The sequence below is a fragment of the Halichoerus grypus genome, chromosome 10 (genome assembly GCF_964656455.1).
Source record: "Halichoerus grypus chromosome 10, mHalGry1.hap1.1, whole genome shotgun sequence".
NCBI lineage: Eukaryota > Metazoa > Chordata > Mammalia > Carnivora > Phocidae > Halichoerus > Halichoerus grypus.
The window spans coordinates 130590269-130614272 of NC_135721.1; the positions used below are offsets into that span (position 1 = coordinate 130590269).

The 24004-nt window shown below is 41.9% G+C and overlaps 1 protein-coding gene and 2 long non-coding RNA genes across 3 annotated transcripts in view; 2 read left to right on the forward strand and 1 right to left on the reverse strand.

The window, feature by feature from the left end:
- ZNF217 (zinc finger protein 217) overlaps positions 1 to 6967 on the reverse strand; it is a 37407-nt gene extending 30440 nt beyond the window's left edge. Inside the window, exons 1-2 of the mRNA XM_078057315.1 lie at positions 6893 to 6967; positions 5341 to 5441 (exon numbers count right to left, since the gene is read on the reverse strand). The gene's annotated coding sequence lies outside the window, so the exon portion shown is untranslated. The remainder of the gene's footprint in view (positions 1 to 5340; positions 5442 to 6892) is intronic.
- Positions 6707 to 9296, forward strand: LOC118522021 (uncharacterized). The gene is made up of 2 exons (XR_004910413.2): positions 6707 to 6866; positions 8826 to 9296. It is a non-coding gene; the product is annotated as an uncharacterized LOC118522021 (long non-coding RNA).
- A 3898-nt stretch (positions 9297 to 13194) lies between these two features.
- LOC144379301 (uncharacterized) lies at positions 13195 to 18537 on the forward strand. The gene is made up of 4 exons (XR_013442095.1): positions 13195 to 13398; positions 13527 to 13726; positions 17534 to 17658; positions 18352 to 18537. It is a non-coding gene; the product is annotated as an uncharacterized LOC144379301 (long non-coding RNA).
- The last annotated feature ends 5467 nt before the right edge of the window (positions 18538 to 24004 follow it).

The following is a 24004-nucleotide window of genomic DNA, read 5'->3' on the forward strand; positions in this document are numbered from 1 at the left end:
GGGACTTGTCCAAACCCACACCCAGCAATGCCTCCCGCATTTCTCTGCCTGGGGATGGGTCACGTGGACCAGATAGTTCAGAAAGATCCCATGCCCAACGCAGGACCAGCATGCTGAGAGGCTAGCTGATAAGCGCTAACATTTATTGAGTTCTCAGTGTGTGCTTTTCACTTTATAGCTCATTTAATCCCCCTAATGACCCCATGAGGTAGGGTTTATATCTTTCCATTTGTTGGAGGAAGAACCTGAGCAGGGACGGATTAAGTAGCTGTCCCAAGGCCCCCAGGCAGCAGGCAGCAGGCAGAAGCCTCCTTCACCGCGCAGACCTGGCCCGCCTCACCCCCACACCTCACCGGTGCATCCCCAGGACCTTGAGCCATGCCTGGCATATAGTAGATGCTCATTAAAGAGTGGATGAGAAATGAGTAAATAGAGACTGTGTGCCAGGGATTTTACACCCATTATCTCATTATAGCCTCCTAGTAACACAATGGCTATTTTTAGTCTTGCTTTAAATGCAGAGAGACCAGCTACGCATCCAACCAGTGGCGGGTGCCCGCATTGTTTGCCACGGGCCTGGGACCCAACTGGAAGGAACGGGGGACTCTTAAGTGTACAGAGCTACCATTCCAGCAGAAATGCAGACAATCCCATCTCTGTCACATTGATCTTCTCAAAACTCACACTGATCTTTTCAAAAGTCAAATCTGATTACATCAGGGTCCTGCCTACAACTCCCCATGTCTCTTAGAATAAAAACAGAAATCCCTGATAATGTGGCAGGCAGGATTTGGGGGGGCGGGCGGCGCAACGACTTTGGATTTTTTTATCCCACGGAACACTGAGATGCCACTGGAATGGCAATGAAATGCAAGTGAAACGGACCCACTGAGCTTCTAGTAAGTGTTTCTTCCTCGAGGGATTATCTCCTGCAAGATCGCATCCTGGTTAAACAAAGGAGACATGGCAAATGGGAGGCCACTGCGGTCCTCTACTTCCTGTCCCGTGTGGAGGGCACGATCAGAGAGTCAGAGTTGTCACTGATAAGCCCGCCTGGCATGGGACTAGCCGTAACCTTACCCGTCTTCACCCCTTTACTTATTACTGCCTTTTCTTTAAAAAGAGGCAACTGAGGCTCAGGATGGTTAAGTAGCCCGCCTGAGGTCACACAGCTAACAGTCTTGTTTCCCCACCTTCCAGACTACACTGAGGCCCGTGGGCCATTTGAAGCCTATGTCAAAGCCCAGCTCTGTCACCAATCTAAATTTCCTCACTTCTAAAAAGCTACACTGATGCACATTTCTTGACATCCTATTTCCTGAATGTCTACCAGTCAGCCCTGTGTGTCTCTGGGGCAGGGTTGAAACATCCTTGCCCGGCATTCTCCTCCTCCCACCCCCCACCCCCATTCTGGAACAACAATATTTCACTTGGTTGCCCTGGGGCAGGTCCCTCCCACCTCAGTCACTCCCTGGCATTTTTGGTGTACCTGCTTACTTGTCCTCCATCGTCCCCAGTGGACTCCAAATCTCCTTTGAAGGTAGGGAAGAGAGGTCCTGCAAATTTATGTCCCAACAGCAATTAGCAAAGAGTGCTTTTTTGCCCAGAGCTGGGATGTAATAAACATTTGTGAAATGAATATGTCCTAGACTGGGTCTCCACTTTCCATGCTTTTCTTTACACAGCCCCTCCGAGCTAATCAGCTAGTCAATCTTACAGATCCTATCACCCAGTAGCTCTCAAAAGCACCCTCTCCTTTCGATTCCTACCATCCCGTTTCTCGTTTCCTTCTGACCTGTGTAATGATCTCATAACCGGGCCCCAATACCTGTCTTCTTCTTAGCCTTAAAGACTTTTTCCTAAACCCAACAAATAATCCTCCTAATACTACTGTCCTGTACAAAAATCTCCCATTTACCAAAATAAATCATAGCTCCCTCTCTGGGGATGCAAAACTACCCCTTGGCCCCAGCCAACCTTTCAGCCAGATTCATTCCATAAATATTTATTGACCACTCCTTTGTCTCAGGCACTGGCTAGGTAGTAATTAAAGAGTGAGGTACAAAACACATTGGATTCCTGCCCTCGTGGAGTTTACATTTTCACAGGAGAAACAGACATTAAACAAATTAAAACCTAAGAAAAAATAGATAAGCATATAATTATAGTAACCACCCTAAAGAAATAATCACTCAGGGGCTCAAAGAAGCATACACAAGGATATTCATTGTAGCATTGTTTATAAGAGTGAAAAATAAGCCACAACCTACATGTTCATCAAGAGGAAAATGGCCACATAAACTATGATATCGAAATGTCAGAATGCAGACAGCAGTTGGAAAGAATGAAGTAGTATCATGTGCTCACATAGCCAGATCACCAAGACATTGTGGAGTAAATAAATAAAGCCACAAAAGGTGTGCCATTTTTGTTTAAACACACATACACAATAATACACTTTCTAAAAGAAATATATGTACACGGACATAATATAAATGTATGTGTATATATATATATGTAATACACACACACACACACACACATGTTTAAACTACACACAGACCATAAGGCTGTTCATTCCACAATATATACAAATACTGAATGATTATATTGTACAACTGAAGCTAAAATGTTATAGGTCAATTGTATCTAAATAAATAAATAAGAAATATGTATGCAAATACATGAATAAAAGTTGGTTAATTCTCAAATGTGGGCAAGGATCCAGGACCCTTTATTGGTAGCTAAATATTTTAATCTTTTAACCTGTAAAACATAAGCATATTTGACCTGTATAACTAAAAATAGGCTGCCTATTAACATAGAATTCCAAACTATATTAAATACCCTGAGAAATTTTTTTAGAAATGGGGAATAAAGTACTTAGTATTTTCATATACTGCTTTTTAATGAACTATTCTCTACTTACCCATCTCCTTGCTCTGTGCCCAATGCCTGTCCCACCTTCATTTTGAACCTCTCCAAACCCGCATGCCACATATGTCCCAAAATCGATCCATAGCCATCCTACCCATCCCCCATGGTCCACTCAAATGCCCACCATGCTCTTTGTTCAGTCACTCTCTTTGTTCAACGCCTCCTTTATGACATTTACTGGCTTACGCCTAGCCTTGGCTGTGTGTGCTTGTCTGAATGGCCAGCAGGCTCCTCAAAGAAAGGTAAGGCCGGTTTCCTCCATGTCAGGGCACAGTGGCTCACACCCAGGAAAGCATCCCAATATTTAGCTGTTCTGTTGAATTGAGTAAATATGCTCCCTGCGTTCCTCCATTCACTCATTCATTTACTCTCTCACTCAACAAATACTTATTAAGCACCTCCTGTATACCAGGCACTGTTCTAGGTGCTCCGGAATACCACAGGAAAGCAAACCACCAAAGTGCCTATCCTTGTGGAGTTAACCCTTACTATTGTAGTGTTTTAAATGGTAAGTGCTATGGGGCGCCTGGCTGGCTGGCTCAGTAGGTGGAGCATGTGACTCTTGATCTCAGGGTTGAAGGTTCGAGCCCCACATTGGGTGTAGAGATTACTTAAAAATAAAAAAATAATATATATATATATATTTTAAATTAAACGTTGGGGCACCTGGGTGGCTCAGATGGTTAAGCATCTACCTTCAGCTCGGGTCATGATCTCAGGGTCCTGAGATCGAGCCCCGCTTTGGGATCCCTAACTCGGCAGGGAGTCTGCTTCTCTCTCTCCCTCTGCCTCTCCCCCTGCTTGTGCTCTTTCTGTCTGTCTCTCTCTCTCTCAAATGAATAAATAAAATCTTTAAAAACAAAATTAAACATTAAGTGCTATGGAGAAAAAATGGGGGGTGGGGCAAAGGGGCCAGGGATTAGAGGGAGTCGCCGGGGGTGATGTTCAACAGGCTAGGCCGGGAGAATCCCAGGTGGAGACATCCAGGTAAAGATCTGAAGGGGTGACAGTGAGAGCCATGTGGAGTTCTAGGGAGAGAGCATTCCCGGCTGAGGGACTGGCACACAAAGACCTTGAAGCCATGCGCCCCGTGGTTCAAGGAACAGCAAGGAAGCCAGCGCAATGCTGTGGCTGGCATGGAGTAATAAGAGGACACAAGTCAGAAAATTAGGATGGAGGAGGTACACACCATTTTGGGCATTGTAAAGACTGGATATTACTCTGAATGAACCTGAGAGCTGGTGAATAGTATGAGCAGAGGAATAATGACCTGACCGAGGTATTACGAGTCTTGATAACAAACTGATAAATTGATAAAACCAAGAGTCCCCCTAAAATAATAACCCAGATAGTCTCCCTTGCTGAAATCACTCAGATATTTGTGTCCATATTTTCAGCACAACAACACGACAACCACAACGAGACTAGTACCAGTAAGAAGATAGGAAAAAGAGTAACAAAAAGGGGAAAAGAAAACAATTTATTGAGCCCCTGTTACGTGCCAGAGTCTTAACTCCACACCTGACTTATCGAATCATGGTGTTATCTCGTTGTCCTGATAACCTGTACATTTAAATTCATCCGGCAGACGAGGACGCCATAGCCGTCAGAGGTTAACTCACTTTCTGACTTACTAACTTCTTTAACTTACTTGAGATTCTACAGCAAGAATGAAGTGGAATTCTAGCCCGAACGAATTCCAAAGCCCATGCTGACTCATGCCATTCTTTTTTTGTACTAAGTGGTTGACTCTGGCCTCAGGAGAATAGAAAATAATAATAGTGATCATTGATTAAGTACTTATGACGGGCCGAGTACATTGTTTGCATCTTTCTGGATACCAGGCAGAGTCGGTACCCCACCCCCCACCCCTGTCGCCCAGATTAAAAGCTGCATCTCCCAGTGGTAACAAGAGTCGTGAGTAAAGGGCTGAGCTCTTGAGACTGGTTTCCAGGTTCAAACCAAGACCCTGGGCTATCCAGCTATTGCCTTTGCCACCTACTGGAGCTCTCTTGCCCCCACACCCCTTGTACAGAGGGAGGTAAGTATACTCACTGAACAGGTGTATTTAGAGGAATAAAGCAGTCCTCACTCGTAAAATGCTTTGGGGAGAATTTGGCACATAGTAAGCATTCAATCAGGACACGCTAGTCTCATAAAGACCACTGCCCACGGCCACAGAAGCTCACCAGCACTCAGAATCAGGTCTGTTCTCAACCACTGCAGGGCCCTGCCAGGGTACGTATTCTGGATTGGAGAAGAGAGCGAGAATGTTTATATGAAGTGAGAGAGCCCGTTAGAGCTGGACCCAGGACTGTCCACTCCAGAACCCGAGCAGCTCTCGATCATCAGCAAGACCATCCAATGTGGACAAAGCAAGAGGAACTCTTTGAAGAAAGATACCTCGATCGGAGCGATCCTCACGGAAGCTGGGAGATACCTGCCTTTCGGGGTTCCTTGAGCATCTTCTCCAAACTGGAGGTCAAGCGAGCCCAGAGAGGCGCCTGAAGGAGAGAGTCAGAGGTGAGTGGCTACAGGGAAGGATGTTGGGGGGGGGATGAGCTCCTGTCTTCCTGACTCTAGGTGTACCCTCTCCAGCCACACCCTCCCACAAGATGCTGGGATTTGGGGAAAATGCTGGAGAGGAGATTTAAGGTCACACTCCTGAGAGGTGTAGAGTGACCAAGAAATCCTGAGTCTGTACTGAAGATCAGACGCTGCTCTGGTGCTCAGTGATACAGTGGATCCAAAACCAGCTACCTCACCACGTTACTTTCAGCTGATGGGCTGTGGCTCAGCAGCTCCCAAAACGAACGCGCACGTTTTCTCAAAAACCGGACCTGAATCGAACATGGTCTTCAGAGCCTGCGTGGACCCAAACCCCAGCCCCATGGCTCAGCTGCTGGGAACCCTCAGCCTCCTGACTGGAGCTGCCTGCCTCACCTGTACAATGGGAATAACAGTGCCACCCACCGCATCGGGCGCTTTGGAGGGTCACATGAGCTAATCACAACCAAACCTCAAATCGGTGCCTGGCACACGGCGATCACTCAGTAAACACCAGCCAAAATGACCTGAGTCATTATTCTCCCCCAGTGCCCCCTTGTTCTAAAACAGCCCTTCAGCTTAACTAATCCCTTTGGCTTCTTTGACAACTTAAAAAAAAAAAAAAAGTGGTTAGCACATTTTGTTGACATATTTTTACAAATACCAAGCTTGCATGTCCTCTTAAAAATATTTTAAGAGATTATATTTTGTTCCCATTCACTTTGAGGAACTACTTCAGCGTCTCTGAGTGGGATGAAAACAGTGAGAAGCAAACGAGGATAATAAAACCTTTTTCCTGAACTTTTTCAAAAAAAAAAAAAAAAGAAAGAGAGACTTAAAGATTCAGATTCTGGGCTTTTAAGGACCATCTTGCTAAGTATTTTCTTATCAAGTTTCCTTCTCGTTTTATGCCCCCCCCCCATAAACACGACAGTAATGAGATAGTTTTTCTTTCTCCCTGCCTCAAAAAAAAAAAAAAAAAACCTGTCACATATACACATACATGTCTCCAAACCAATACAATTGAATTTTCTACAAGGATTTGCAAATGACAGGCTCTATTCTCTCAAGAAACTAAGAATGCTATGAACAGAAATGAACCCTTTCTGAAGCCGTTTTATTGGAAGTCAACAAATAAGAACAACATGTCCCCAAGGAAACAAAGTAGAATTTGGACCAAGCTAAAATGGCTCTGCCCCTAATCCCCGGGTCCCCAGGGCTGCAGGGCTGCCCTGACAGGAAGCGCCTGCCACCAGAAGTTTCTGCTAGTTTTCAACAGTATTTCTGCATCATCAACTCAGCCGTATAGAGACGAATAAGATACTCAGCTTTAAAAAAAAAAAAAAAAAAAAATGAAGGAGATAAAGAAGAAGAAGAAGAAGGTAAAGTAAACGAAGAGCATGCTGACCTGATCATTTCTACCTTCCTGGTGGGCAGACAGAGACCAGAAGAAAAGCAGGCGCCCCTCCCCCGCCAGCACCGGGCTTCCCGTCTGGGTGGAAACTATCTCATTACCACATTTTCAACAAGTAGACCGGTTTCCTCGTTTAATCAAAGTTATTCTGTGGTTGTTTGGCAGTCTGCGCATGCCATGTTTTTACAGCTATAGAAAATGTGTATTTATTTATTTTGTGATCCGCTGTAACCATATGACAAACACAAGCCAGCCTTAGCCAGTGATTTATAAGAGCTCGGAAAAGCGCTGCCTTTAAGCATTTTAATAGAGGCTCTCTCATCCTTTGTAAGTGGAAGTGTAAATTGGTACAGTCCTTTTGTAAACAACTCAGTGAGACAAGTCAAGGGCCTTACAAATGTTCATACATTTGGATGCAGCAGGAACGCTCCTGGAATCGGTCCTAAGGAAATAGCCCTAATAAAGGAAAAGGTATTGTGAACAAAGATATTCAGGGCAACGGGATTTACTATAAAGGGGAAGAAAAACACACACATACTCTCTCCATATATATGGGGAAATGCACAAATAAAGAAATGGTTAATCTTCCAAGAGATCTCCTGCTCTTGCACACATGGCCCGTTTCGAAATTTTAAAGTTTTGAAAATATGCCTTTGGGAAATAGTTATGATAGCAAATGGAAAAATCAAGATACAAAATCACACGTTTAATAAACTAGAAATCCTTTTATTAGTAAGCAAAAAGGGAAAATAGAGGTATATGTAAAATTTTTAAATTGCTTTTCTTATCAAGGAACATTTTAGTATGGACTGGGTATTACGTGATACCAGGAACTTACTGTCAATTCCCTAGCTGTGATAAAGGCACTGTGGGGTATTTGACAAAAATGGATATATTTTTAGAGATAGATCCTGAAACATATAGGAGGAGAATGACATGTTAGAATTCATAATAGTTAAGCAAATTTTAAAAACGGGAGAATTGAAGCAATGTTAACTAGAAATTGCAAAACTGGGTGTTGGGTATGGGGGGGTCATTTTACTATTCTCTCTACCGTTGTGTACATTGCAAAATGTTTATTAAAAATTTTTAAATTAAAAAAATTTAAATGGCTGTTTTTTGATAATGGGATATGTATGACCTTTTTTCTACCTCCCATTTTTCTTGGATTATTTTCTATAATATGCTTGAATTACCCTTGAAATAAAACAAATTAACATTTATTTTACCAACAAGACATTAAAAATAAGAAGAGTTGACAGTCCACAGAGATGTTTTTATTGCTGTGTAATAGTAGTGAATCCCCAGAACGCTGTGATAAGACTGTGAACCTTAACGTGAGCTCATAAATGGTCCAAATCCTCTCCCTGGGATAGCACCCTGCCATCTGAGACTATGCTGTAAATACGATCGGCTGATAAAAAACCCAGCTGCCACAGACCATTTTCAAGATTAGGAACCATTTAAACACACACATACACACACACACACACACACACACACACCCCAACCACCTCTCTCCTCTTAAATGTTGAGTGGCAAGATACTCTGCTTTTACTTCCAAAGTTTCATGCAATAATCATGTAAGCAGCAAGCAGCACAGAGTTCCACATACCTCCAAGCTGACTCAGAAGGAAGGGTTCCACATGCCTTAATTAGCAGCATCAGAAAAGCAGCTCTTCCTGCAGTGGAGTTTCCCATTTCATCCAGCTACTCATTGGCTCCACACACCCCCACAGGTTCTCACAGAGGAATTCCATAAAGTCTGGAAACAGAGACAATGTTATTTATTTAATATGTACTTTAACAATTTCCTTTGTTCTGTTTCGTTCTATTTTATTCTATCATACTCTATTCTATTGTATTCTAGTTTTTGCAGATCGAAGATGTCCATGGTAACATTATGCATATTCTTCTTTGCCTCCAGACTTCACGGACACCCTGCGTATGCAGAGATCACAGTTGGAAGCAGAATAAATGAACACTTCACCAACTTGAAAATACAATTCGCTTGGTTATTAATAGTCAAAAGATTCAAAGTACTGGGCCAGAAGTTTCTTTTTTAGTACCAATGACTTAAATTAAGTTTCTGATTTGTATTAAAGTTCTCTGGCAGAACTCATACAGGATGCAAGAGCATGAGGAAGATTTCCAAACAAGATTACACGGTTTTCCAATGTGATATATTTGATCATCTTTGAAAAGGCAGGGGCAACACTATGGCAATCTTAATTGAAATGTCAAATTCCTGGGGAACATTCTCCTTGTAAACATTGGTTTTAACTGTTGTAACTATTATTTACTTTGAACTTCAGAGGTTTTGAAGAAATGTAAAATAATCCTAAGCAGGTGAATGACAGATTTGACAGATACTTAAAAAAATACTATTTGGAAAACATGGTTTTTGTCCCTTTGAGGGATCCTAAAAATCTGTTCGATGCGGCATTATTCCATTTTTTTTCTTTCAGTCTTCTCTTCCTTAAACTATGTCTTTTCAAAGAATGCTTCTCCTCTTTGACCACCAGGTTGAGAGATTTATATTTGCTTTTTAATTAAGGACCTTAACTGTAAGTAAGGGAATAGATAAGAAAAGCCCATAGTCTTACACCCCAAGAGAAAGCAAATGTTTGCCTCAATGGCAAACCTGCCTTCTCAGGGGTCTAAGAGGGAGCAAAGAAGCCCCACTTAGAAATTCTATTTCTTCTGAAGACATCTTTTGGCATTTGGGAACATCTGATGTTGTTTAGTGGGGTAGACCAACCATTGACGGGTTCTTTTAAGAACAAAATCCTTTCCTTCTGGCCCCAGAGAGTAATGACTTTTTTTAACACTTACATGATAATTATGATGAAAAATATATTTTAAAATTAATGTCCTTTAACAAATATGTCAAGTCGAATCCAGAGCCAACGGCTCTGGCTTAAATTAAATTGACTTATAGCCTTTTGGTGTTCTTGCGTCATGTAAAAAGCTCGGTTTGACCTCATCCCTGACTCAGTTTCTCTACTCCCTCCTTATATCACAAGACACTATGAGGGACATAAAAATTGCCCCATGACGATTATATTGTCTTTTTGGAGACCTGAAGATGTCATATATATTTTTTCTCGAAAATAAAGTTTATAGGGGCGACTGGGTAGCCAGTCAGTTGAGCATCCTACTCTTGATTTTGGGTCTGGGTCATATCGGGTCGTGGGATCATGACCTCTCCCTCCCCCTGTTTGCTTGCTCACTCTCTCTCTCTCTTTACAATAAATTAATAAAATCTTTTTAAGAAATTAAAAAGAAAAGAAAGTTTATAGGGGCACCTGGCTGACTCGATCAAAGGAGAAATTGACTCTTGATCTTGGGGTTGTGAGTTCGAACCCCATATTGGGTGGAGATTACTTAAAAATAAAATCTTAAAAAAAAAAGTTTATAAAAACAGAACATTGTAAAACATGATCACAAATCCAAGAAGCTGAGTCTTCTTTCACTTCCAAAGAAATCAAGATTAAAATAAAATTGTTTTTATAAATATTTGGAGGATAGTATTCGTATCTAAGTCAGAATTTTGCTTGTGAAAAAAAAAGATATCTGAACTCACTCGAAAACATATTGTCTCCTTCCATTTCTGTACATTAGAAAACCATTTCCAGGGGCGCCTGGGTGGCTCAGTCGGTTAAGCCGCTGCCTTCGGCTCAGGTCATGATCCCAGCGTCCTGGGATCGAGCCCCACGTCTGGCTCCCCGCTCAGGGGAGAGCCTGCTTCTCCCTCTCTCTCTGCCTGCCGCTCTGCCTACTTGTGCTCTCTCTCTATCAAATAAATAAAATCTTTAAAAAAAAAAAGAAAAGAAAACCATTTCCACCCTCCTCTTTACTTTTCCAAGTTATTAAAGATTTTATGTCTTTCTTACTTTCCAAGTATGCAGCAAAACACTGTAAATATATCAGAGAAACGCTGGAATTTTAACTGGTGATAATTCAAAGCTTCTACTTTGAATATAGATACCCACCACTCACAGGATATCCCACCGTATTCTGTTTACAGAGAACCCAGGTGAATGTGCCACCGGGAGTTGGTCGATGGACTGAAATAATCTTAGGAAACTGTGCGATGGTTTGGGTAAAGTCACTGCCTACCTCATCATCTGGCTGGTGCCACCGTCTGTTAGATAGTGACCTTCAAGGCCTCCTGGCCTTGTTGATATTTCTTGGCCTATCAGTAGATCATTAGTTGGAGTATTTCCTTAGTCATAGAGACTGGCCGTTTGTTGGGACGTTCTCAGTAGGAACTACAGTTGAAGATAACAGAATGGTTATTTAAACATGAATGTGAAAAACAAAACAACAACACCTCTTTCTTCTTGGGGGCTTAAGGTTGTTTTGTTATTTTCTGATTCTTAAACTTTTAGTTCTTTTTAAGAGCAGAGATCTGATTTTTTTTTTTAAATCTCTCCTATGACATATGAATGTTTAAGTCTTTTGAAAATATTTACATTTTCCAACCAACTAGCAACACTTAATATCTTCTATAGTTCCAAAGATTAGGAAAATAAGAGAAAGCTAGAGAGTTGGCAAGCAAGTGTGTAATAATCTGGCAAGGAAATTCTTGAGCAAGAATATAAGGGTTTGAGTTTATTGGAACATTTGAAAGCAATTAAAATGGCTTTTTTCCCCCTCAGACTTATTTTTGTCCTTTTTACTTTAAGCACACAGAAGCATACAACTGAAAAATAACATTACAAGTATAAATGAATCATTAAGTTGATCCAGCCAGGAAGCTACTGCCAGGGGTCTTTATAGAATAATAGGTAGAATGTCTATCATCTATGCTCAGGCTTATTGGAGGGGTCAGGAGCAGCCCTTTAAGAAAAACTGATCAGGGGGCACCTGGGTGGCTCAGACGGTTAAGCATCTGCCTTTGGTTCAGGTCATGATCTCCAGGTCCTGGGATCGAGTCCCACATTGGGCTCCCGGCTGCCTCAGCGGGGAGTCTGCTTCTCCCTCTCCCTCTGGCTCTCCCCCTGCTTGTGCGCGCGTTCTCTCTCAAATGAATAAAATAAAAATCTTAAAAAAAGAAAAGAAAAACTGATCAGTTCCTCAATATTCAAACTTATATTTATTGACCTGACACAGAATGTCCTGCATGGTGTTAAAAATACCATCTTCCAAACTGTGGGGATAGATATGAAAATGAGATCTATGATTAAACTATATATAAATGTGTGTTGAACACATGTAATTAGAATATAGTAGAAGCCACAGTAGATGAATCAGAATTATTCAGGATAACTCCACAATGAGCTAAAAGAATATCATTAGGTCTAGTTACCTGCCTTATTTTATAATACAAGCGCACTCAAACTTTACAATATCGCTTAGGAAAGATTACAGGGTACACTCTAGTATGTTGTGGACAAGTCTTAAAAATACTTCTCTATTTTTATGATTACAAGTCTTACTCTTCACTGTAGAAATTTTTTTTTTTTTTTTTAGAGAGAATCTTAAGCATTTCTGCGATGAGCGTGGAACCTAACTCGGGGCTTGATCTCATGACCCTAAGATCATGACCTGAGCCAAAATCAAGAGTTAGAAGCCCAACCAACTGAGCCACCCATGTTCTTTGTAGAAAATTCTAAAAACTGCAGAAAACACCCCTAAAGTTAACACATAACACTTAACAGTCATGGTTCCTATGTTGATGTGTTTCCCTGCAGTTTTTTAAAAATGGCCCAGTACTTGGTAGTATCCTGCTTTTCTTCATTTGATCATTCATAGTAATGATTTTTCTCAGGTATTAAAAATAATGTCAGATTCTTAAATCATGTCTTGTTTTCTTTCTCTTTTAACATCTACAAAATAAGAATGCTGTACCCCCATCCTGCTCACCTACTCACAACCCCCCCCCCCCAAAACACACACACACAACTCCTGGTCAGGCAGGATGGTGCAGAATATCTCTGAAAAGTGAAACAGAGAAAAAAAAAAAAAAGTTTCACTGACAGTTGAATTCAAACCCTAACAGGTAAAGACTTTCATACCAGGAAACTCTCTTACTCCCTCCGTATCTTAAGATATTTCAGAGTCTATTAACCAGGAATAAAGACCACAAAAAGGATATTCACACTGTAAAGGAAAACCAAATTGAGAGGGCACTTATCTCCTTTAAAAAAATCTTAGCTCTGAGTCGAGTCATGGTGACTTTGAGGGAGGGCCCTGGGAGGTTGGATAACTACAGTGGGAGGGAGACTGGTGTTTCTCTGTGTATCCTTTCTGCTTCCTGAATTTGATATCAGAAGAGGGTACTCCCTTCTTTAAAAAACACACATGTAGATGTTGTAAGTCCAGGAGCACATATGTCCGAACTGCAGTCTTCAGGGACCAAGCTCGTTACATAAGACACATTCCCCCTCTGTCTCCCAGGACCTGAGGTTCCTGACCTCCTCCACCTCCTCTCGTTTTCCACTCCAGAATCCAACTTCACTCAAAATAGGACACCTTCTCCATTTTGCCCCTGAGTAAGTAAATTGTCAGAGAGGCCTTAACAGCGCCCCCCCAAGTTGATTATCGAACCATATAAAATGGAGACATCTAAAGCTATTTCTGAGATGAATCTTCACAGCATTTGTACCTGGTCTATTTGCAGCCCGACGCGCCCGCCCCCGAAGACGGTGGATGGGCCACTGGAAGTGGACCCGATGTCCCGATTTGCTGCAACCCAGAGTGAGAGGCGATGCGCGGGTGAGCACCTGCACGAGGTCTTCTTCAGGGCACCTGCCTCCTGATGTACTTCCTCCACTCCTGCCCCCACTCCACCTCATGGGATTAATGTAGACATTTTCTGAGGTATTTATTTAAACCCATTCTCCTCCTGAGTCAGTATGGACTTTGCTCATCCTATTTCCTTGAAATATTTCCACCTTACAAGGGTGAGCAATGGTTTCCTCCAGAGCACACCATGGATGCTGATACTATGTGTTTACAGAGATGTAAAAAAAAAAAAAAGTACAATTGGAGCTTCCCTTCCAAAATGAGGACAGGTGCTCCTGGCTTGTAGTAAACGTTGCAAGATTTGTAATTTGATATATAGCTAGAGAATCCACTGTGGGGCGTCTCTCTTTTTTTGTCTTTCTCTCCTCTAATCGGACGGTCCGTCTGGCTTGGAGAACTAGCCAGGGACCCAGGTAGCGACGAGCCCAACAACCTAAGCAGGGCAGACTCCAGAAACCCGAGTCGTAACAAAATCAGTCCTGACCTAACACAGCCGACACGAGCGACAAAAAGTTTGATTGTGCAATTTTCTCAGTAAGATGACCTGAGGCTAGTCCCGTGTTTGCTTTCTATATTCTAGAAAACGTTTTTAATGGGTTTGGGATTCTTCCACACTAAGCACTTTTTTGCTCGTTAACATGGCTTGGAGTGTTGTGCCTTATTATGAAGTTGTATTTTGAGAGCCTTGTGGTGAAAGTCGGGATTTTTCTCTTCCTCCTCTTTTTCCCCCCTCCTGCCTTAAAAACAAGATAAGCCTGTATGCAAATAGAGTCCACAGTGACCACAGTCCTATTCTCAGCTTTATTTATCATATCACAGAGCCTTCCTTCACCCATTATGTTCTATTTGCATACCTTTAACATTAGAAACATTTATTCCAGTAATGAGTCATTTGAGACATCTTCTGGGTTTATAGCTTGGATTCAACAGCATGAATGCCGGAAGAATGGCTATCTTCTGTATTAAAACCTCAGGATTGTTTACGTGTGGAGAGAGACAGAAAGGAAGAGAGGTTTGGTTTGGTTTTGTTTTTGTTTTGCTCCTTCGTTTGCTTAATTCAAAGATTGAAATGTGCTCAAATGAATTAAAGATAATTTTAGAAATATATTTAGTTACGTTCTTCTTACATTCAGAACTATTCTGTAGGAATGAGAATCTCATTCTATGAAGAGAGAAATGGCAGACTGCTCCTCCCGAGCTGACTCTTAACTCGTCTCTCCAAGAAGAGGAATAGCTTTATACTTTAAATATTCCCTCCCCACCCCAGCTCTCCTGAGACATAATTGACACACAACATTGTGTAAGTGGAAGGTGTACAACCTGTTGATTTGATACATTATATTTTGAAATACTTCTCAAATGGAAAAAAAAAAAAAAGGAAAGACAGAGAGAGACAACCCCAATGCTTTTCTCAGAAAGAACAGGAAGCCTGAAGGAGGAAGTATGTGACAGTTTATTTTTCAACGAGCCCACATTATCAAGTGAATGAAATCCCTCTGGAAGCTATAAAAATGAAAATTGGAACGTAGCTCTGTTCAGGTAGTACAAAAAGCGTCTCAATATTTAGAACCTTTTTTTTTCCCCCAAAGCTAAGTTATTAATGAAAGCCAATTATTGCACTTTTCCAAAAGGAAACACTGAGTCATTCATGAAATGATCTAAGATTTCGAAACTTGCTTACACCATTTTTTTTTTTCTCCTCCTTTCCTACCTGTGCCAAAAGCAGGCTCAGAAAAGCCAGCCAGTAACCGTGGCCTGGATCCAGGGAGCCGGCCAAATGAGCTGAAGAAGGGAGTAATTTAACAAAGACTCCTGATGCCCCAAAGGGTGACTGCCTCACCAGAAGGGCAGGCTTCTGAGAAAGTGCCTGCCTGAGTCCAGAGCAGCGGAGGGGCCTCTGTCCCTGGGGGTGGGGGGTGAGGGGTGGGGGGGGCTGTGATTAACCAGTTCTGGCCCAGCAATTTGCCCATACTCCTGGCCCGCCTCCAAGTTTCATGTGCAACAACAAGTGGGCGTGGGCCCACAGATAGGCAGGCCCATGTTCCAAGGAGGCATTACATATTTACGGCCTGAGACCTACAGAATGGGGCCAGAGCTGGGATCCAGAGGAGAATGCGTTCGGCGAGGAAATACCGCCGTCGTGATCCGTTTATCAAGCGTGTTTATGTTGAGGCCATTAAATTGTGTCCAGAGACGGTCAACACACGCGGGGCCGGGGTGGGGGGTGCAGGAATAAACTGGGAGTGAGGTGGTTCTAACCCCAGGACAGCGTCATCCCCTCTCTTTCTGGTTGTGGAAGAGGGTTTCCGGGTCCTCGTTTTTAAAAAGATGACTTTTAGATAAGAGCCCTTTAACTAAGAGTTAAACCACCAAACTTTCTGAACAGGCACCGTGGAAACAGCCTATTTCATCTTTACAAACAACTATAAGGCCTTGTAGATAAATAATGTAGACAAGGAAACATGTTTTGGTCCAAACAATACAGGAAAAGCTTGGAATTGTGTCTCTTTAACACAACACATTGTGTTTGCCCTGTACTGTTAAAAAGGATTTTACAGATACATTATCTTCAGATGGCTCTGCAAGGAGGAGAGGGAAGCACACTTGCCCATTGTACAGATTAGCAAACCGTGGCTCAGAGAGACCGTGACCTTTTTAAGGTCACAGACTTATGGCAGAGCCCAAACTTCAGTCTAGGACTCCTGGGGGAGTACTGGTCCTTCCCCTACACGGCCTGTCCCTTATACCCAGGGTCTGAATGTTCTCTTCTGTATCCAGACTCTATGCTCTCCTAGACCTGTTGCTTTTACATTCAGCCTATACTTTTCAATTCTTAGGATTCCCAAGGGATATTCAATTCTTGTTTCTACTCCCTACCTTGAAGATTCTGGTCCTTTTTCCCAATGGGGGATGCACCTATTTGAAAAGGAAGTGGTCTAGATTCTGGTATCAGTGTCGAATGACTTCCTCTTTTTCTCCTTGTGTTTATTGTGGTATCAATTTTATCCCAACACCTAAAAAAAAATCCCAGATTCCGCACCACACACGAGGGACTTTTCAAAAAACTCTTTCTCATCCACTAAGATGTTACTAATAGTCACCAGTGATTTTAAAATTTCCTCTGTGTGTGTTTCTTTTTCACATTTTGTGTTTTTTTTAATTCCCCCACAGTGATTTTCTTTCTCTGGTCATTTCGGAGGAAAAAAATATTTTTAAAAACTATCACCACTTTTTACATAACTCACATGGTGTAATTCACACAATGGGTGGTTATTACTGACACCCGGAGAAAAAACATTGCAGAGTTTCATGACAAAACATCAGACACTTCCACAGGCCTCACTTATTTCAAATATGCCCGGTAAGCATGGGTTAAAAATTGATGATTCCTGGGCAATCTTTCTCAAGTGATTTTTGTAAAACACCTTGGAGACCTTGAACATTCTATTACAGTTTTACAATCACGGAGAGAAGGACTGGAAGGTGGTGTTCACCAGGAATATTGCTTTATTACTCAGCTAAAAGTCCCTTGGGCTCTCAAAGCCCCTCCTCCCGGGCGCTGTGGGCTGGGAGGCTGGGAGGCTGGGAGAAGTCAGCATTTTCTCTGCCTTCCTGCTAACGATTCCATTTTCGAAACACGTGAAAGAAAACTCTGTTCTTTCAGTAAATGACTTCCCCCCCCCAGTGGGCAGAGACCACCTCCCTCTTACTTGTGAGCAGTAGCCTTTGGGTGAGAGGGAGTTGTCCCCAACTCACTTTGCAATGATGGCAAGCCTTCTTTACATGCTGTTCACCGCGTCTCGGGCGCTGTTGTGTGCTTTTTCTATGGATTAGTTCAGTGAATCCTTCCTACAGCGGTACAGGGCAGATGCTGTTTTACAGAGGAAGAAACCGAGGCACAGAAATGTTGACCAACCTACCCAAGATCACACAGCTAAGCGCCGCGCTCCAATCCATTACTCTTTGCTGCCTCCAGGGATTACTGCAGCCTGCAAACCTTCAATGAAGTGAGTTAGCTCACTGACCTCTGTCCCAGAGGCTGAATTTTTTTCTACTATCACCAGAGTATGGGTGAATATCGGGGTGTCTCACTTCAGAGACTTGTATTGAATGGTGAGCCGGAACCCACTGAGGACGAGAAGGCATGTGACCTTGATCTAGGACAAAGCTTTATGTCTACCCACTAATATTTCCTTTAAATCTCTGAGCCAAGTCGGTTGTTGCAACACAACCACCTAGTGCTTCCCCAGTTAGGTAAACATGGCTTATGTCTAAGAGTAAGTCCTTGATGGTTTAGCTCTGGACAGGCAGATTGATTTCAATCCATTTTAAATACTTGTAAAACTTAAATCGGAAAATGTTAAAACTTGGCGGATTTTATTCACTAGCTGAAGGACTCAGTTACTATCTTAAAAAACAGCAATCAATAAGCAAACTAGAAACAAAAAAAAAGGGCGGGGGACTGCACAACCAGGCTAACAACAAATAAGATCTAGCCATAATGCTTAAGAGAATATATATTTTGCTTAATTATATTTTCTAGTTACTCAGATGTCCACAAATAAAAGTTCTGTTTCATCTTTTATATATTATAATTATGTATTTTAAAATATATTTATATGTATACATGAATCTCTTGCACATTTTGAAATATACAAGAAATACTATTTATTTATTTATTTATTTATTTTATTTTTAAGATTTTATTTTTAGGTAATCTCTCCACCCAACGTGGGCCTTGAACCCACAATCCCGAGATCAAGAGTAACATGCTCCACTGACTGAGCCAGCCAGGCGCCCCAGAAATACTCTTTAATCTTTAAACGTGTAATGTGGTAAATATGTCATCTTTTATAAAGCAGGTTTGGATGTCAATAAACTAAACCACAAGTAGAAAAAAATATATCATTTTTCTTGGATAATTCACAATTTTTCGGGGTCCTCATTCTGTACTGAATAACCATCCATGATGAAATAAAAAGAACATTAAGTCAAATTGTACCTACATGGACATCATGACCGTCCCTGGAAACTTCTTTTCTTGGGCCAAATTCCTAATATTAGTCCTGTTCTCATGATCTATCTCTTCCTCCTTCTAAAGAGAAAGTGAGAAAAGAAAAGGACTCAATTTTAAAGACACACACACACACACATTTTTATTTATTTGAGAGAGAGAGCTAGAGAGCATGAGCAGAGGGAGGGGCAGAGGGAGAGGGAGAAGCAGACTCCCCGCTGAGCAGGCAGCCCGTTGGGGGCTCGATGCCAGGATCCTGGGATCATGACCTGAGCTGAAGGCAGACGCTGAACCCACTGAGCCACCCAGGCACCCCCCCCCCCAATTTTTAAATGCAGCAGACACTCTATGCATATTGCAGTGCAGTTTTAATAAGAGAAAAAAAAGCTATCTCTGGAACCCAAGTGAAGTATGCAGAACTTATATGGGTCATTAGAACTTGCCTTTATTATCAAGTTGCTAAACACTAAGGGACACATGCAGATGCTATGACAAGTATAATTTAATTAAGCTTTCCATTCTGTGTTTGATGAAAAGACCTGAAGGCTCTCATCTTAAATTCAGTGTAAATCCCACAAGAAAAAGTGGAAATGATTTCACTGAATGAAAGAGTTCAGTGAACTTTTTAATTCGTATTGAGCGAAATGGATTTATGCCCATAAGCCAAACACCATGAATGCACAATGCCGTGCCAGTCCCTTCACAGAGAAGTAGGATGCTTTTGCTTCACCCAGGCCTTAACTAAAGAAAAATACCGTAAGCAAATGCCGCCAAACAAATCATCTATGTCAAATCCATGGATCTCTTACGTCTTTGACATTACAGATCTGGAATTCAAATAAATCTAAAAATATGTATGAGCCTATTAATTCTGTAATCTGAGTAAAATCATGATAGTGTGCACTGTATGAAAATCTTACACCCACAGGCAGCCATTCAACAACATATTTCTGTTGTAGACCTACTCTACCGGGCAATATTTTAGGGGGCAGGGCTACACTGACTCCTTTAAGACTCACAGGTCCTTGAAAATATACTTTCCTACAGCCATGACAAGCCTGGCCCCTTCCTTTTTTTTTTCTCAGTCATTGAAAATTTATTTATTTATTTATTTATTTTAAATATTTTATTTATTTATTTGACAGAGAGAGACACAGAGAGAGAGGGAACACAAGCAGGGGGAGTGGGAGAGGGAGAAGCAGGCTTCCCGACAAGCAGGAGCCCGATGCGGGGCTCAATCCCAGGACCTTGGGATCTTGACCTGAGCCGAAGGCAGACGCTTCACGACTGAGCCACCCAGGCGCCCCAGTCATTGAAAATTTATTGAGCACCTACTACGTGCCAGTTTTTGTGTTGGTGCAGAAATGCAGAACTGCACACACAAAAAGAGTCCCAGCCAGAGGCCAAGTCTTAGCCAGGTAAACAGACATTAAACAGCTAATTCTAATGGAACTCGACCATTTGTAATCATTAGAATTACTAACAGCTTGATTAAAAATGCAGATTGGCCAGGCCTTCCCTGGGAGACTAGAGGTCACTGACGCTCTGAGTGTGACCCCAAGGGAGTTAGAGTCAGGTGCTTGCAGCCTCACCGTGCAGGAAGTTTTTAACCACGGTTGGAGTAAGTGCTCAGTAGAAAAATGACACAGCGCTGTGAGGGCCAGCTTCTCCTTGAGGAATAAGGGTTGGTACTTGGGCCCCAAGATACTTTTCAGGGCCCTCAAAAATGTTTTTTATCTTAATTTCTCCCAAAGCTAGAAGAAAAATTAATGTAGCAATAATGAATCTAGAATAATAGTCCAGCTGGGATTATATCCATCTTTATGCCAATGCAATGGCCAAACATAATTTTTAATATCCTTTTTCGGAGGAAGGGACTCACAAAGGCTAAAATACTTAGGGTCCCAGCTCTCTCTCCTTCTGAAACCTTCCTGATCCATACCATCTGTCTGTCCTCTCCTCACAGTTTATAAGCTGTGTGACCTTGGACAAGTTACTTAACCTCTCTGTGCTTCTGTTTACACACCTGTAAATAATTTTCAATCTCGCTGTGAGGACTAAATTAGTTAATATGTGTAAAGTACTTAGAACACTGTCTGGCACATAATAAGTACTCAATACATACTAGCTAGTTTTATTATTTAATCACATCTTAATTATCTTATATTTTGGGTATCTTTCAGTGCAATTGAAAAATCCTTTATGTGTTGATTCTACAACTTTTATCTTGCCTCTCTCAAAGCAATTAGCATGATACGACCTACAGAGTAAATATTCAATACATATTAGGGAATTGATAAAAATAAAATTTAGCACCCATATAATTAGGATCAGAATCAGTTGTGAATAATAGAAAAACATCATGTAAGAGTTTATTTCTCCTTCATGAAACATAGATTTGGGTCTGTCTAGGGCTGTGTGGCACTCCATCATGTCAGCAACTGGGCTTTTTCTATTTTACTGCTTAGCCTGTCTTTCATGTGGCTTTGGCCTCATGATCCAACACTGCTGCTCAAGCTCCAGCCATCAGACCACATTCCAGTAAACAGAAAGAATGTGGGAAGGTCAGAAAAGGAAACATCCTCCTTAAAGACAATTCCTGGAAGCCATCTATACTACTCCCCCTTACAGATCATTAGTTAGAATACAGTCATATAGCAACCCCTCCAAGACCAAAGGAAGCTCAGGAAACACTCTTTTATCTGGGTGGCCACATGCCAACTAAAAGTTGGGATTTTATTGCTGATAGAGAAGGGGAGACAGACATTGGGGCAACTAGTGGCCTCTGTCCTGGCAGTTTGAGTTTGGTATGTGAATACCACAGAGAATGGGAATGATCTCAGCCCTCTTAAAGGAAGCTGGTAACATGAGGCCTAACTAACTTTTGTAGAGAAACTGTTTTATCTTCCTCTTAAAACTCTATTAATACTTTTAGAGTTGATACCTTTCCATTTAGAAATGTCAGTGTTCACTTATGATGGCACTCCCTACAGAAGAAAAAGAAAGACATAAAGCCAGATGATTACAAAATTTTTCTTATATATGGACAATTTCAAGCAAAATAGAGAGAAGGGTGTAATGAACCTCCATCTACTCATTATACAGCTTCAACAACTATCAACTCCTGAAGCTCTTCTGTCATCTACACCCTACTCCTTCTTCTATGTTGTTTTGATGCAAATCCTAGGTACTGTATAATTTCATCTATTGATATTTTAGGATCGCTAAAAGATAAGGACCTTTTAAAAATGTGTCTTTATTTTGGGGTGCCTGGGTGGCTCAGTCATTAAGCGTCTGCCTTCAGCTCAGGTCATGATCCCAGGGTGCTGGGATCGAGCCCCACATAGGGCTCCTTGCTCAGCGGGAAGCCTGCTTCTCCTTCTCCCACTCCCCCTGCTTGTGTTCCCTCTCTCGCTGTGTCTCTCTCTGTCAAATAAATAAATAAATAATCTTAAAAAAAAAAAAATAGAAATAAAAATGTGTCTTTATTTTATTTATTTTTTGAGAGAGAGAGAATACACATGTGCGCGTGCACATGAGAGTGGAAGGGGAGGGGAGGGGCAGAGGGAGGGGGAGAGAGAGAGAGAGAGAGAGAGAGAGATGCCCCGCTGAGCACGAGCCCTTCCTGGGGCTCAATCTCACGACACTGAGATCATGACCTGAGCCAAAATCAAGAGTCGGACACATAACTGACTGGGCCACCCTGGTGCCCCAAGCTAAGGACTTTTTTAAAAAGCATCATCACAATATCATTATCACACCTTACAAAATTAGCAAAAAGTTTTTAATATTATCAAAGATTTTGCCAGTGTTTAAAGTTCCCTCGTCTCAGAAATGAATAAATTACATAAAATAAATTGCCCGCATCTGTCTCATGGAGTTTTTTGTTTTGTTTTGTTGTGTTGTGTTGTGTTGTGTTTAATTTATTTGTTTGAGAAATGAAACAAGGTCTTTACGGTGCGGTTGGGATGATCAGTGTCTAAGCCCCTTTTAATCTAGCTGCACAGTTCGGCATAGTAACCACTGGCCACATGTGGCTATTTAAATCAATGAATTTTTAATACAGCAAAAAAATTCAGTCAGCCACACAAGCCACATTTCAAGCGTTCAGTGGCCTCATATGCTGTGGAATAGGACCTTCCACACTGGACAATGCAAATACAGAACATTTCCATCATTGCAGAAAGTGCTATTTAGACAGCACTGCCCTGGAGGATGCGCGACCCCTTTTTCCTTGCAGTTTATTTGTGGAGGAAACTGAGGGTGTTTGTCCTGCCGAGATCCACACATCTGAAACTCTGCTGATGGCAACCCTCCCATGTTAGTTATTCTCTATTAACCAGCAGTTAATAGAGTTAGAGTTGTTTCTCTGTTCTCTGTATTCTCTATTAACCAGCAGTTCGACCTGCTGCCTTGATCCAACTCAGGGTCGATTCCTTGGGGCGGTTTAAGATGACAAGCAACCCAATGCTGGTAGTGTGTTAAAAAGCACATGGAGGGGAAAAAAAAAAAAGCACACAGAGAGATCAAAATCTGGAAGGATGTACATCAGAACATTATCAGTAGTTATTCTGGGGAACTAGAATGACGTTGTTTTTTTGCCTTATTTTTGCTGATCTGTATTTCATTATTTATTCCACAGTGAGCATGCCTTTCTAATGAAAAGTAAACAATAGCTATTATTTATTGTACACAGTGTGCCAAGCGCTGTGCTGAGCGATTCACTTACATGAGCTCATGGGATCCTTGTGACAATTCTATGAAGTAATTACTATCTCCGTTTTGCAGTAAACACTCAGGAAGATTAAGTAACTTGTCCAAGGTCATATAGTCAGTATTTGGTGGAGTCTGGATGTAATCTCGTAGCTGCCTGACTCTCAAGGGATTCTGACGTCGGTAAGTGCGGTGTGGAGCCTGAGAGACTTCATTTCTGGAAAATTCTGTCAGGTTATTCTGAGGCAGGACCCAGGTCTGGGAACCGAAGTGCAGGGATGCACTGCATCATCATCCACAAACATGCTGTCTCCCCATGCTAACCCCTGCTCTCAGCTGAAAAGTATTCTACATCTGGCACATACGGAGCTTAAAGCCTGATGCTTGCACAGAGGCTGTGCTCAGCAAATGTACCCTCCTCTCTCTTTCCCTGCTCTTTGGAGATAGCGCTTGAGAGGGGATACCACCGGACATCGTCTGCACTCTTTTCTCATGCAACAGCTTGTGTCGAGCTTCCCCTATATGCCAGGTAGATTAGGGACATCAGGACACATTAGTGCACCAAAACAGACAAAAGTTCCTGCCCTCATGGAGCTTACAGTTGGAACTTTGGGAGAAGAGATAAA